The 13,216-nt window shown below is 36.1% G+C and overlaps 1 long non-coding RNA gene across 1 annotated transcript; it reads left to right on the plus strand.

Annotated features, from left to right (window-relative positions):
- The first annotated feature begins 611 nt into the window (after positions 1–611).
- Positions 612–13,026, plus strand: LOC135154695 (uncharacterized). Its single transcript, XR_010294063.1, has 3 exons — positions 612–783; positions 10,005–10,230; positions 11,727–13,026. It is a non-coding gene; the product is annotated as an uncharacterized LOC135154695 (long non-coding RNA).
- Positions 13,027–13,216: the final 190 nt, after the last annotated feature.

A 13,216-nucleotide genomic window follows, 5' to 3' on the forward strand; every position in this document is an offset into this window, starting at 1 on the left:
AAAATTATATCTTCATTGAGAACAACACCTTAAAGTTATTCCTGTACAATCAGGAAGCATTTCATAAGACTTTTCTTGACTAATATTGTCTTTGAAATGATGCTTGAAAAGATGCGATATAGACTTCGAAAAAAAGATGAGAGTGTTGCCATTTTTGTTAAAAAGAAATCTCTGTAAAGACGCACAAGCGTATAGTGCAAGCGTATTGAAGCCAATAAATTGACGCAATCTCACTCATTCGCCACACCTCCTAACGGAATGGATTTCCATTGGTTGAGTGATATGAGAGAGCTATAAAAGCGCGTTTCTAATTGGATATTGATTAAAAAATAGGTGTGTCTTACAGAGATAAAATGAAGATAAAATTGTTCTCAGAATACCAATTCGGAGAGATTTTAAGGGTATTTTATCTCACTGATTTTAACGGAGATAAAATATTTTATTTTATCTGAGATAAAATGGATCTCAGAATACCACCCCTGATTTAAATAAAACACAGCAAGAATGAGAAGCGCGATAAAGCTCCAAACTAGATGCGCGCTTATTATAATGTTACAAACGCTAGATGGCGCTAAAGTTGCTAAGTGGGATTGTCTCGCTGAACTGGAAATACGTACCGGTATTTCCAGTTCAGTGGGTTGTCTGCTGCTGCTTTCAATGAGCAATTCCGGACTGACTAAAAATGCGTAAATTAACTCAGTTATTCATATTATGGAAAATTTTATATCTTTTTTTGCTAGGATGTTGTTTTAAAGCTGAGGGTAATTCAAATGATAAGCAGAGGTAACGTATTTTGATGAATATTCTATTATTTGGATACATGTATAAGGAAAGATACTTGTGAGAATAGCTGAAACTAAGTAAAGTGCAAGATTGTTGTGTATCAGAATTGTTATAAAACCGATTGGCTTTTTCGGTCACGGTGTTCGGACGACGCGATGCCGATGGCGTGTGCATTGGTCAATGGTAGGTCCATGGTTTGTGTGGGAGAGAGAGAGCAAGAGAGTGGTTTTTAGGTAGGCCTTCGTTTAATCAAGGAGTCTCTATCTCCTTGCTTGGTTTAATCGCATGAATAAAATGCAAATAAATGGGTGACACAACCTCAACGTCTTTCAAAAAGCCTTCACCCTGACAAAAAGTTAATTGTAAAAATAGTAGAAAAAATAATAAAAAAATACTGCTGAAGGTTTGAGAAAAATTCATCAAAGAATTAAAAAGTTATTAGAATTTCAATTACTTGATTTGTGACGTCATATGCGAGCCGCATTCCTACATAGCGAATGGTAAAAAATCAATGAAATGTCATTTTCTCAGACAATTGAAAATGGTTTTCACTGTATGATAGTGGGCCCCAAGTCTGCGCACCTAACAAATTTGAGTTAAGATTTTTAAACTTATGATGAATTTCTTCTTATTTCACAAAATCTTTCAATTAATAATGTTCCTTACATTATTAAGAGTACCGTATGGGCACTAGTATTCAACCTGGCATAATTTGGACAAATTCCCCCAAATATTTAGAAATAGGGAATTTATCTTAATTTCATACCTTTGTTATTTCCAGTGTAATCTGTTGTCGGTATTTTCTTTATCAATCTGTCAACTGTATGCGCGAAGGATCGAATTATGCGGCGATGACCTTTTGCACTGAAATGCACTAGTATTCAACCTAGTGATGATAGATGGCTAATTTCAAAATGGTTTAGATTGCTAAATTAGATCTAGATTTATGTAAGTCTCTGGCTTTGATTAATTCCCTGTTTGGTCTCATCTCAATTGGTCTAGTCCATAGTCGGATGGGACAAGGGCAGATTGAAAGACAGGGCCATCTTTCATCATCGCTGGGTTGAATACTAGTGCCGACGGATTGAATACTAGTGCCAAAAACCATCGCCGTATAATTCGATAGCCCGCGCACACAGTCGACAGGTTGAAGAAAAAGATAACGGAAAAAGAATAAGACGGGTCTGAAATTCAGGTAAATTCTATATTTCTATATATTTGAGGAAACTCTCCAAACGGGTTGAATACTAGTGCCCTTACGGTAAGTGTACCAAATTTCTCATTAAAAAATGAAAGAAAATATAGGATTTTCTTGAAAAAACCTCGGGCAGTCATTTTCAGATCGAAAAAAAAATGAAACCCCATGTCTGCGCACGCATTCACTTTGCACACGATTCGGGGATTTTGATGAGAAAGGCTGCATTTTGAGGCTGCACATGAAATGCCCTGAATTCATTATTTTTCCACCATTTTGAGTCGGATTTTTTTATGAATACCTGTCTATGTATTGCATGTTTAAAGTTCGTGCTCGTTGTGTATCTTCTTTTATTAGAATCGAGCAGATACGCGTGTGCGCAGACAAGGGGGACTGCGCAGACTTGGGGGAACTTGCCATACCTTTTGTATATCAATAGACAAATCATTTCACACCTAATCATGAATAGAAAACAAAATTAAGTCATCAGGAATCATATAAAATTTGAAATTCATGCATTCTATATTACATAACATATGGGGCAGCTGCTCGTTTATGACGTCACAAATACAAAACTTTGAACTCTAATAACTTTCTTAATCTTTAACGGATTTTCCTCAAACCTTCACCAATATTTTTTATTATTTTTTTCTGCTATTTTTACAACAAAATTTTCTACAGGGTGAACTTCCCCTTTAAGCTCAAGTGATGTTCGTGCAGCATGCAGGCTCCACTCCACTTACCGCTACACTACCCTCCACCTACCCCCGGGGGGTCACTCTCCACATGGACTGCTACCCACCCGTGTCCGACAACCTCAGAAATGCACCCTAAACGGCGTAACTACATTAACTAAATTTGCAACCCTAAATGGCGTAACCCATAAGAAAAGCCACCCTAAGTGGCTTAAACGGGGAAAAGCCCCTAATTCGATACCCTAAGTGGCGTAAACATATCGAAATCGTTTAATTTGATACCATACTGATTACTGATGTTAAATTAATGTTACATACAACAGGTATAAATTCCCGGCATTTTTTTAGTAAGTTATTGCAAGTAAGGCCAGCATTATTTACTCTCAATGACACCTATCTTAGCCACTTTGAATAGCCATCTTTTACTTTAGCCTAAATTAATGAATGCAAGTGAAAAATGTTGCTTGCCTTGACTGACTGATGCATCACTTAGGTTTTACCAATTTCATCAAAACTTAAAATGGAATCCATACCAGTTAATATGTTGAAAAATACATACATTAATTAAACCTGTATCTTCTTTTTTTGTTATAATTGATAATAAAAAAACAAATCAATATAGGAATCCCCAGTATGAATAAAAAAAAAATGGTATAGACTATAGGCCTAAACCCTAGACGTAAGACTGTAGGGTTAGACTAGAGACTATACTCTCATAAGTGATGCGCTGGCCAGCGTGTGCGAGGATTATTTTGTATCCCTTATAATCACGCCCTTTATGGTGTTTATGGCTTAGGTCTGCTCCCGAATCTTCTCAAATTTTTGCCAAAGACGTCGACGACGCCCCAGTGCCTGAAACGGGACCCTTTTCGACGCTCTTTCTGGAAGCGGGTGCGTACCAGGCCATGTGGAGAGTGACCCCCCCCCCCCCCCCCCGGGCACCTACCCAAACATTGAGCCCCAAAACTCGCTCTGATACTCTTGAGTGACAAAGGTGGGAAAAAATCCCGGGGGGCCCACTTCCATTCACGAGTGGATACCATGCGCGACCATGAGATCTAAAAAAGCACCCTAAACACGTATTTTCCATATTCTGAAATTGCACCCCTTAACAAGTATTGGCATGTGAAACCCTACCCTTAACAAGTATTGGAAACAAAACAATACTATTGGCAAGTATTCCCTGAATTGAACCCCTAAACAAGTACAGCGGTATGTCACGGACGTCGGTCGTCGGTTTTACCTTTACCTACATCATTGGGTTTAGAACAGCCCAACTCGCGCAAATCATACTCTAAACACGTAGTGTTGACTCCTGGAGCAAAAAGTACATCCTTTATAAAAACATTTTAGTCTTGATTTTTATACCCTCGCAATTTGACCCTAAACACGTAGCTTTCCTAGCGAAATAGATACCCTTTTTTCATTATTTTAGTGTTTTTGACACCCTTATTACGTTACGTACGTAACGTGCCCTATCTTGAAAAAGACATCCTTTTTACGTGTTTTTTTGGTCGTGCATGGTATCCACTCGTCAATGTAAGTGGCCCCCCCCCCCCCCCCCCCGGGGAAAAAATGCATATTTTTGTATGAATCCTACACAGAAACTAGCTTAAAAAGAATAAGAAGCAAAATTTTTTACTTTTCATCCTAATTTCACTCCATATCCATCCTCCGGTTAGCATGGTTAGCCTCAAAATTTGTGATTTAGAGCCAACATCGAGTTCCTCACACAACATCGAGTTCCTCACACAATTAATCGCTGCCGATTTCAAAACATCGCATGCGCGAGGGTCTGAAATGGGAATTTCTATGGCTTTCTGTATTGGTGATGCTCTGGAATGGAAATTTAGGCTGGAAATGGGGGTCTCAGCCGTGCCCCCCCCCTCTGGGACTGAATGATATCGGGTACTGGGTGATGATATATGATGTGGTCTCAGACTCTAGACTAGGTGAGGATTGGGGGGGGGGGGGTGGAAGGTGTGGGCGCACACTGGCGTATACTTTTGCAGCATGTAGATCTAGAATTCATTAATTGGGCACCCCTTGAAATTAATGATGACCTTTCTTTTGGTTAGTTTTTGGTGATGAAATGTCTTTTACTGATGACCCTTTTTTTTCTTGACTATGAATGAATGAATGTCCGACTCTGGCCCTGTGCCTGAACACCAACCAACACTGTACTTGCAATGGTGGTGTTGGGATTGACCTCAGAAATTTCTGGTAGTGCTGGTGTTGAATGTCGTCTGCTGATAGCTGAACCAAGCACTTCAGCTGGTATTGATGATTTATGTGTAATTTCCCATTCACAGACAATTGTGACATCAAACCTACTGGCCCTTGGGGTATAATATAATTTTAAGTTCCGTATTGCTGTTGGTGATCTGAAGCTCACAGACGGCCATTGTGGACAGAATCTGCGAGAATCGTCCTGAAAAAAGCAACCTACTTCTTTTTCTCTAAGAATACAGACAACCAGTCGGTGGACTGTACTTCATCATCATCATCAGAAGAAGAAGAACCTTCTAGGGCCAGTTTCATGAAGAGTTACAACTGTTCTAACTTTGCCATTATGGCAATTACCATGGAAACCTTGATTTTGATTGGCTGCTAGCCCAGTTGCCATGGTAGTTGCCATTAGGGCAAGGTTACAACAGTTGAAACTCTTTATGAAATGGGCCCTTGGTCTATTATTGTACTATTGAGGTTTGCCGTGGAATGGCATGTGCAATAAACTGGGTGAAAACCCTACTCTTTGGTGAATCGTATTTTTGGTTTTAAAGGGATGGTCCGGGCTGAAAATATTTATATATCAATAAATAGAGTAAAATTCGCAGAGCAAATTGCTGAAAATTTGATCAAAATTGGGTAACAAATAAGAAAGTTATTGAATTTTGAAGATTTGCATTATTCCGGTGAAACAGTTCTAGGCATGTCCTTATGAATATTCATTAGGTGGGCTGATGATGTCATATCCCCACTTGTTCTATTGTATTTTATTATACGAAATTAGGTTTATTCAACAATTTTCTACCAAGAACTAAAACAATTGGATTGACAACTGATTAAGTGCATTAGTTATTTATTGCCGCAACTTATTTAATTATAATGGAGACACATCACTTACACATGTACGATAAAATGAAACATTTATGATTTCATGTAATAACATAAGAAAAAAGAAAGTGGGGATGTGACATCATCAGCCCACCTAATGATTATTCATGACAATGTGCATATAACTGTTTTCACAAAATATTGATAAGCTTTAGAATTCAATAACTTTGGTATTTGTTATCAGATTTTGATGAAATTTTCAGCATTTTGCTTTGTGAATTTTACTCTGTTTATTTAGATATAAATATTTCTCGTCTGGACCATCTTTTTAATGTACACACTACACATGTTGTAACTCTCCTATACCAGGGACCAACATTTGCATCCTTTCTGATGGATGCAGTGGTTTTAAATTGTATTTTCCACAATTACAAAGGATGCTAACACAAATATATGAGCATCAGTTGTTGCTTTTTAGATGGGTTTCGGCATGAGCGGGACTCTAACCCCGCACAGTGGGATCTACGATGTTATCCATAACAGGCATTCTAAGTTTCTAAGTGACTGAGCTACGTCACCTGGTACATGTACATCTTCAATGAGGATTCAAGGGCAGGCCACAGCCACTAGGACACTCTAGTCTAGACACTGGCTTGTGCAGATATCCCAGATTTGTTCATTCTATTAAAACAGGGATTTTATAAATTTTTGGCGTTTTTAGCTCATCCGGCCTGAAGGGCCAGATGAGCTTATGCCGTGGCGTGGCGTTCGTCGGCTGTCGTCTGTCCACAATTTCAAAATGCTTCTTCTTCGCCATTTCAAGTCCGATTTTAATTCTGTTTGCTTTATATGATAGCACTAGGTGGGGGATTCAAAACTTCTACACAGTATTTGGAAACTCATTAAATATGCTAATTCATGCACATTTTTCAAAATTCACAAAAATGCTTCTTTATTTGTTGACTGATTTTAAATTTTTTGCTTCCTTCTGGTAGAGCTTCATAAGGTTCACCAAACTTCTACACAGAATTTCGAAATTTTGACTAGAAAATTATTTATGCTAATTTATGCGAAATTCATAAATCACAGAACATGCCTCTTCTTTATTTGTTGACTGAATTTCAAAATGCTTCTTCTTCGTCATTTCAAGTCTGATTTCAATTCTGTTTGCTTTATATGATAGCATTAGGTGGGGGGTTCAATTCTACACAGAATTTTGAAACTCATTAAATATGCTGATTTATGCGTATTTTTAAAAACTCACAAAAAATGCTTCTTCTTCTTTAATTGTTGATCAATTTTGATTTTTTTCTTCCATCTGGTAGAACTTCATGAGGTTCATAAAAGTTGAACACAAAATTTTGAAATTTTGTCTAGAAAATTATTTATGCTAATTTATGCAAAAATTTATTCATAAATCACAAAAAATGTTTTTTCTTCTTCATCTGTAGATTGATTTCAATTTTGTTTGCTTTATATGGTAGCTCGAGGTGGTGATACAAAATTTCAACACAGAATTTTGAAAAACTCATTAAATATGCTAATTTATTCATATATTTTCAAAACTAACAAAAAATACTTATTTATTTGTTGATTGATTTTGATGAATTTTGTTCCATCTGAGAGCTACATGAGGTTTACCAAGGTTCTACACAGAGTTTAGAAATTTTGACTAGAAAATTATTTATGCTTAATTTATATGAAATTTATTCATAGATCACAGAAAATACTTCTATGTCACTTCTTCATCAATTTCAGTTCTATATCCTCAATTTATGTCACCAATATAATTTACTACAGTGTCAACTGGGCTGAAATTAAAATTGTGTTAAATTTCGTTGCGAGATGCCGGATGAGCTCCACATCATTGATGTGCTAGTTTAAATTCTATTCCTGTTCTGCACCTACCTATGAAAAACACAGTCCATGTAGAATGCAAGCACTCAGCTAAAGTGAAGTGTATAATTGGATAAAAAGTTTTTCTGTGTCCATGGGTCTCACTCTCATTCAATGACTGGTCTTGGGATGGGCAAACAATGGATTTTGAAGTTAAAGGGATGCTCCGGGCTGAAAATGATATTTAAACAGATAATGAAAAATCATACAAACAAAATACTGAAAATTTGATCAAAATCGGACAACGAATAACAAAGTTATGGCATTTTAAAGATTTGCATTATTCCAGTGAAACAGTTCTAGGTATGTCTTTATGAATATTCAATGAGCAAATTGATGATGTCATATCAATATCCCCACTTGTCCTTTTGTATTTTATTATATAAAATTGGGTTTATTCAAATTTTGTCTACCAAGCACTGAAAAAATTGGATTGTCAACTGATTACATGTAGTGCATTTGATATTAATTGCTGCAACTAATTTCATTATTGAGGAGACACATTATTCACACATGTATGAAAAAATGAAACAATTATGATTTCATGTAAAAACCTAAGAAAAAGGAAAGTGGGGATGTGACATCATCAGCCCACCTAATGAATATTTATGATGATGTGCATATAACTATTGTCACAAAATAATGCTAAACTTTAAAATTCAATAACTTCATTATTTGTTATCCGATTTTGATGAAATCGTCACCACTTTGCTCTGAATTTTACTCTATTCATTAAGATATTCTTTTAGCCGGAGTATCCCTTTAATGGTTAATGGTTTTTGTCTCGCCTGCATAGCAGAGCGAGACTATAGGCGCCGCTTTTCCGACGGCGACGGCGGCGTCAACATCAAATCTTAACCTAAGGTTAAGTTTTTGAAATGACATCATAACTTAGAAAGTATATGGACCTAGTTCATGAAACTTGGGCATAAGGTTAATCAAGTATTAGTAAACATCCTGCCTGAGTTTCAGGTCACATGACCAAGGTCATTTAGGGTCAATGAACTTAGACCATGTTGGGAAAATTATTTTCAAAATCTTAACCGAAGGTTAAGTTTTTGAAATGACATCATAACTTAGAAAGTATATGGACCTAGTTCATGAAACTTGGGCATAAGGTTAATCAAGTATTAGTAAACATCCTGCTCGAGTTTCAGGTCACGTGACCAAGGTCAAAGGTCATTTAGGGTCAATGAACTTTGGTCAAGTTGGGGGTATTTGTTGAATTACTATCATAACTTTGAAAATGGATCTAGTCCATGAAACTTGGACATAAGGTTAATCAAGTATTAGTGAACATCCTGCTTGAGTTTCAGGTCACATGACCAAGGTCAAAGGTCATTTAGGGTCAATGAACTTTGGCCAAGTTGGGGGTATTTGTTGAATTACCATCATAACTTTGAAAATTTATGGATCTAGTTTATGAAACTTGGACATTAGGTTAATCAAGTACCACTGAATATCCTGTGCGAGTTTCAGGTCACATGACCATGGTCAATGGTCATTGAAGGTCAATGAACTTTGGCCGTGTTGGGGGTATTTGTTAAATTACCATCCTAACTCTGAAAGTTTATGGATCTAGTTCATAAAACTTGGACATAAGAGTAATCAAGTATCACTGAACATCCTGTACGAGTTTCAGGTCACATGACCATGGTCAAAGGTCATTAAAGGTCAATGAACTTTGGCCGTGTTGGGGGTATTTGTTGAATTACCATCCTAACTCTGAAAGTTTATGGATCTAGTTCATAAAACTTGGGATATAAGAGTAATAAAGCATCACTGAACATCCCCTGTGAGTTTCAGGTCACAAAACCAAGTCAAAGGTCAGTTAAGGTCAATAAACTTAGGCCATGTTGGGGTAATTGTTGAAGTGCCATCATAACTTTGAAAGTTTATGGATAGAGTGAATGAAATGTGGACATGGGTGTAGTTGACAGTCTTAAGTCTCCGTTCAAATGTCATTTATGGTCAATGAACGTGGTATTATGTCATTATATGAATGATGTTTTTGTGAATGATTATTTTATAGTAGTTTTCAAAGTTAGCACTGCTGCTATATTAAATTGCGTAATGCAGGCGAGACTGCCAGAGGCGTTCCACTTGTTGATGAATGTTTTTACTGTGGTAGTACCTTTGCTTCTTAAATAAATACAGAATTTGAAATTAAACTTACATGTATCAAACCTTATATTGTGTTCAAACCAAACATCAAATTAGAAATATATTTACCAAACAACAAAGGAATACTTATCTTGATCCGTAGGGCTGAAATTATGAATACAGAAAATAGATATTGTATGTACCAAATTTTGTTTTGTAAACAGCAATTTTCAAGTACATTTTTATGAACTGACTCTGTATATTCTTTGTTCTAGCTGTCACTTTGATATCGACATACTACAAAGTCATCATGTTGGCAATAGTCCCATCATTAGTTCACCGTTGGTAGCAGACATTAATGCTGATGGCACTCTTGATATCATTTCAACAACATTTGATGGGACTATTGATGTTGTTGACGGGGAGAACATGAAACCACATTCCAGATCACAGTGGCCTTATCAATTCCCAAACAGCACAGTACACTCAAGCCCCATGTTGGTATGTATTGGTATTTGTTTAGTATTGAATTCAGGGTTGACTAGACAATGTTATGTTACTGTAAAGGTGTTAATTTTTCATAATTGTAACAGGAGATATTTATCTGATTTTGTTAGTTTCCATTGTGAATGTGTTCAGAGTTCAGATATCTGCTGCACATGACAAAGTGCAACAAATACTTTTATGTGAGAACACATGAGTGATAAATTAGACTATTCAAGGCTTTTGGCACATGCACCCAACAGATTGTTGCCACTGTGTGTGTTGCCACTGTGTGCCATACCAGTTTGATGTTTCAATATGAAAAGGGAATGACTTGTCATATATGAGAGATGAATTTCATGACAAAAGCTCTACCCTTCTAGCGTATATGTTTCATCTACCAAATAATCTTGAATGAAATACGTATGCATTTGTAGATATTTTAGATTTGGTTTAAGTTCCATTTTAGTCACATGTACATTCTACTTTATATAGACTATCCAAAAAGAATAAAAGCCTGGGGCCGTATTCTGAAAATTGTCTTAAGAGAAATATTCTTGTATCTTAAGAGTTACAATAAAATCCGTATTCCGAAAATTGTCTTAACTTTTCTTGTAACTTTCACTGAGCGCGTATGATGTCAGAGATATAATGATGCGTAAATATATAATCGGCGCACATTATGTCTGTGCGCAAGATAAAATCTCGAGTTACAAGGTATTCTGAAAATTCTCTTATCTTTGCGTTCTCTTAACTTCCTTGGAAAATACAATGAAATTTACAAGAGGTGGGGGGCTATTGTAACTTATTGTTGCATGCGATATTTGACCGTCCGCAAAAATTATTTCTTGCTGCATCCCGCAAGAACATCATATTTTACAAAAGGAGACATTCCAAAGACATTATAACGACGGATTGGTAGACTTTTCAGAAATTAAAAATTGGTGTTCGAGACGATGAATCTTTCGAGAGAAAATAATCTTTGAAAAGAGCCACGTGTATTTTTAGCACAGAAGCGCACAAGCATAAGCGTCGGAGGCGCAAGGAAATTACGCCTCATAACAACAATGCGCTTCATTATTTTTCAGAAGAGACGCTTCTATTGGTTGACCTAAGCATATAACAAGCTTAATAATTGGTTGATGACAGAATATTGGGCGTGTCAGAGATAAAATAGGGGACGCCCTTACAGAGATAAGACAATTTTCAGAATACTAATTTAAGAGAATTTTAGCGCGCTGTTATCTTGCTGACTTACAAGAAAAGTTAAGAGAAAAGTTAAGACAATTTTCAGAATACCACCCCAGGTGTCATGCCAGTCATGGACTATGTACAATCAGATTGGATGTGTGCGTCAATCCATGTAACCCAACTCAATTTTTGCTCCAGCACCTTGATGTTCTTCACATGTATTTCCTTTTAATGTCTAAACTTTCATGGTTTTCAAGATATATACAGTATATATTCATATATAAGTAAATTATTGAATTAATGTCCTTCTCTGTTTTATTTAGTATGATGTCGATAGTGATGGCCTGCCAGAAGTTGTAGTGTTTACTACTGATGGAGAGATTAACTACTTCAAGATAGATGGGACATTTCTTCCAGACAAAACAGTGCAGGTACAACCTTAATTATACTTTAAGTTTGAAAAAAAAAAAGGAAAAAAAAAAGAGTTCAATTTTTATGAAACCCCCAAATAGAAATTGGAACTGATTTTCAAGTTTCAAACATTCAGCCAAACAGAAGTATGCAGTTGGGACCAGTGTTTAATTGTAGTTGTTTGTGCAATAGGCCCCTGGGCCCGTATTCCATAAACGAGATAAGCTTTTTGCTTAAGTCTTAGCAATTTGTCTTAGCATTTTGCTTGTCTAAGAAATCTTACCTAACGATATTCTATAAACCTTAAGACATTTGTCTCAAGTCAGACGATATGGCTAAGCCAAAGTCTCAAATTCTAGTATTAGGTACTGCTGCAGGGGTGACTGCAACAAACTTGCAAAAATGTCACTGAAGTTGTTTTTTCTTAAAAATTAGGATTTTATTGAAACTAATTACAACAATTGTAGTAAAAGAAGAGCATTCATCACCCATATATGGTAAGAATTTTTTATTCAGATTATCTATATTTTTGTTAATAACCAAAACATTTCAATCCCAAACCGAGTGACTTGAACAGTTTTTTGTGTATCAGTCCCATTTATTACTTTTCATGTATTGTTTGTCAAAATCTAAATTGAATAGATTCCTCTCGACATCTTTATTTAACTTTAGTTTAAGTAGACCTAAGGGAAAACTTTTGTAACTTTTGAGACTAGTCTTGGGTCTCACATTAGGCCTAGATCTAGACTAGGCCCAAGATCTAAAGCTAATATCCGTCTGTTTGGAGGAGAATTGAACATCGTTTTGACTTTTTTACTTTAAGGCTGAAGCAAAACTTAACTTTGTTAGTCTAGTGGCGTGCCATTAATTTTGGTTTTTTAATATGTTGTTACCATGGCAACGTGATATTTTATATAGGCATAAAATATGTTTTGCATATCTTCACATCAAGACTAATGTTTGTGCCACATTTCATGAGAATTGGTTTAAAACTGAGGAAGTAGTTAAAACAGCAATATTTATACATAATTTTGCCATAATATACCGTTACCATGGCAACACAATTTCCGACACATGCAAAAATGTATCTTGCACATCTTTTCCTCAAATCCAATGTGTGAGCCAACTTTAATGAGAATTGGTAGAAAAATGATGAAGTATTTTAAACGGCAAAATTTTGGCCATAATATACTGTTACCATGGCAACACAATATCTGAAAAAGCAAAAAAAAAATGTTTACACCTCCTTACCTTAAGACCAATGTGTGTTCCAAATTTCATGAAAATCGGTTAAAGCTAAATTACAGTAGTTGCAGTAAAACACTAATTTCGTGAGAAAGTCTGTAAAACCAAGGTTAAGTATGACTATATCATCGTGGATCTAGATCTGGTACAGTTACAT

Source organism: Lytechinus pictus, chromosome 7 (genome assembly GCF_037042905.1).
Source record: "Lytechinus pictus isolate F3 Inbred chromosome 7, Lp3.0, whole genome shotgun sequence".
NCBI lineage: Eukaryota > Metazoa > Echinodermata > Echinoidea > Temnopleuroida > Toxopneustidae > Lytechinus > Lytechinus pictus.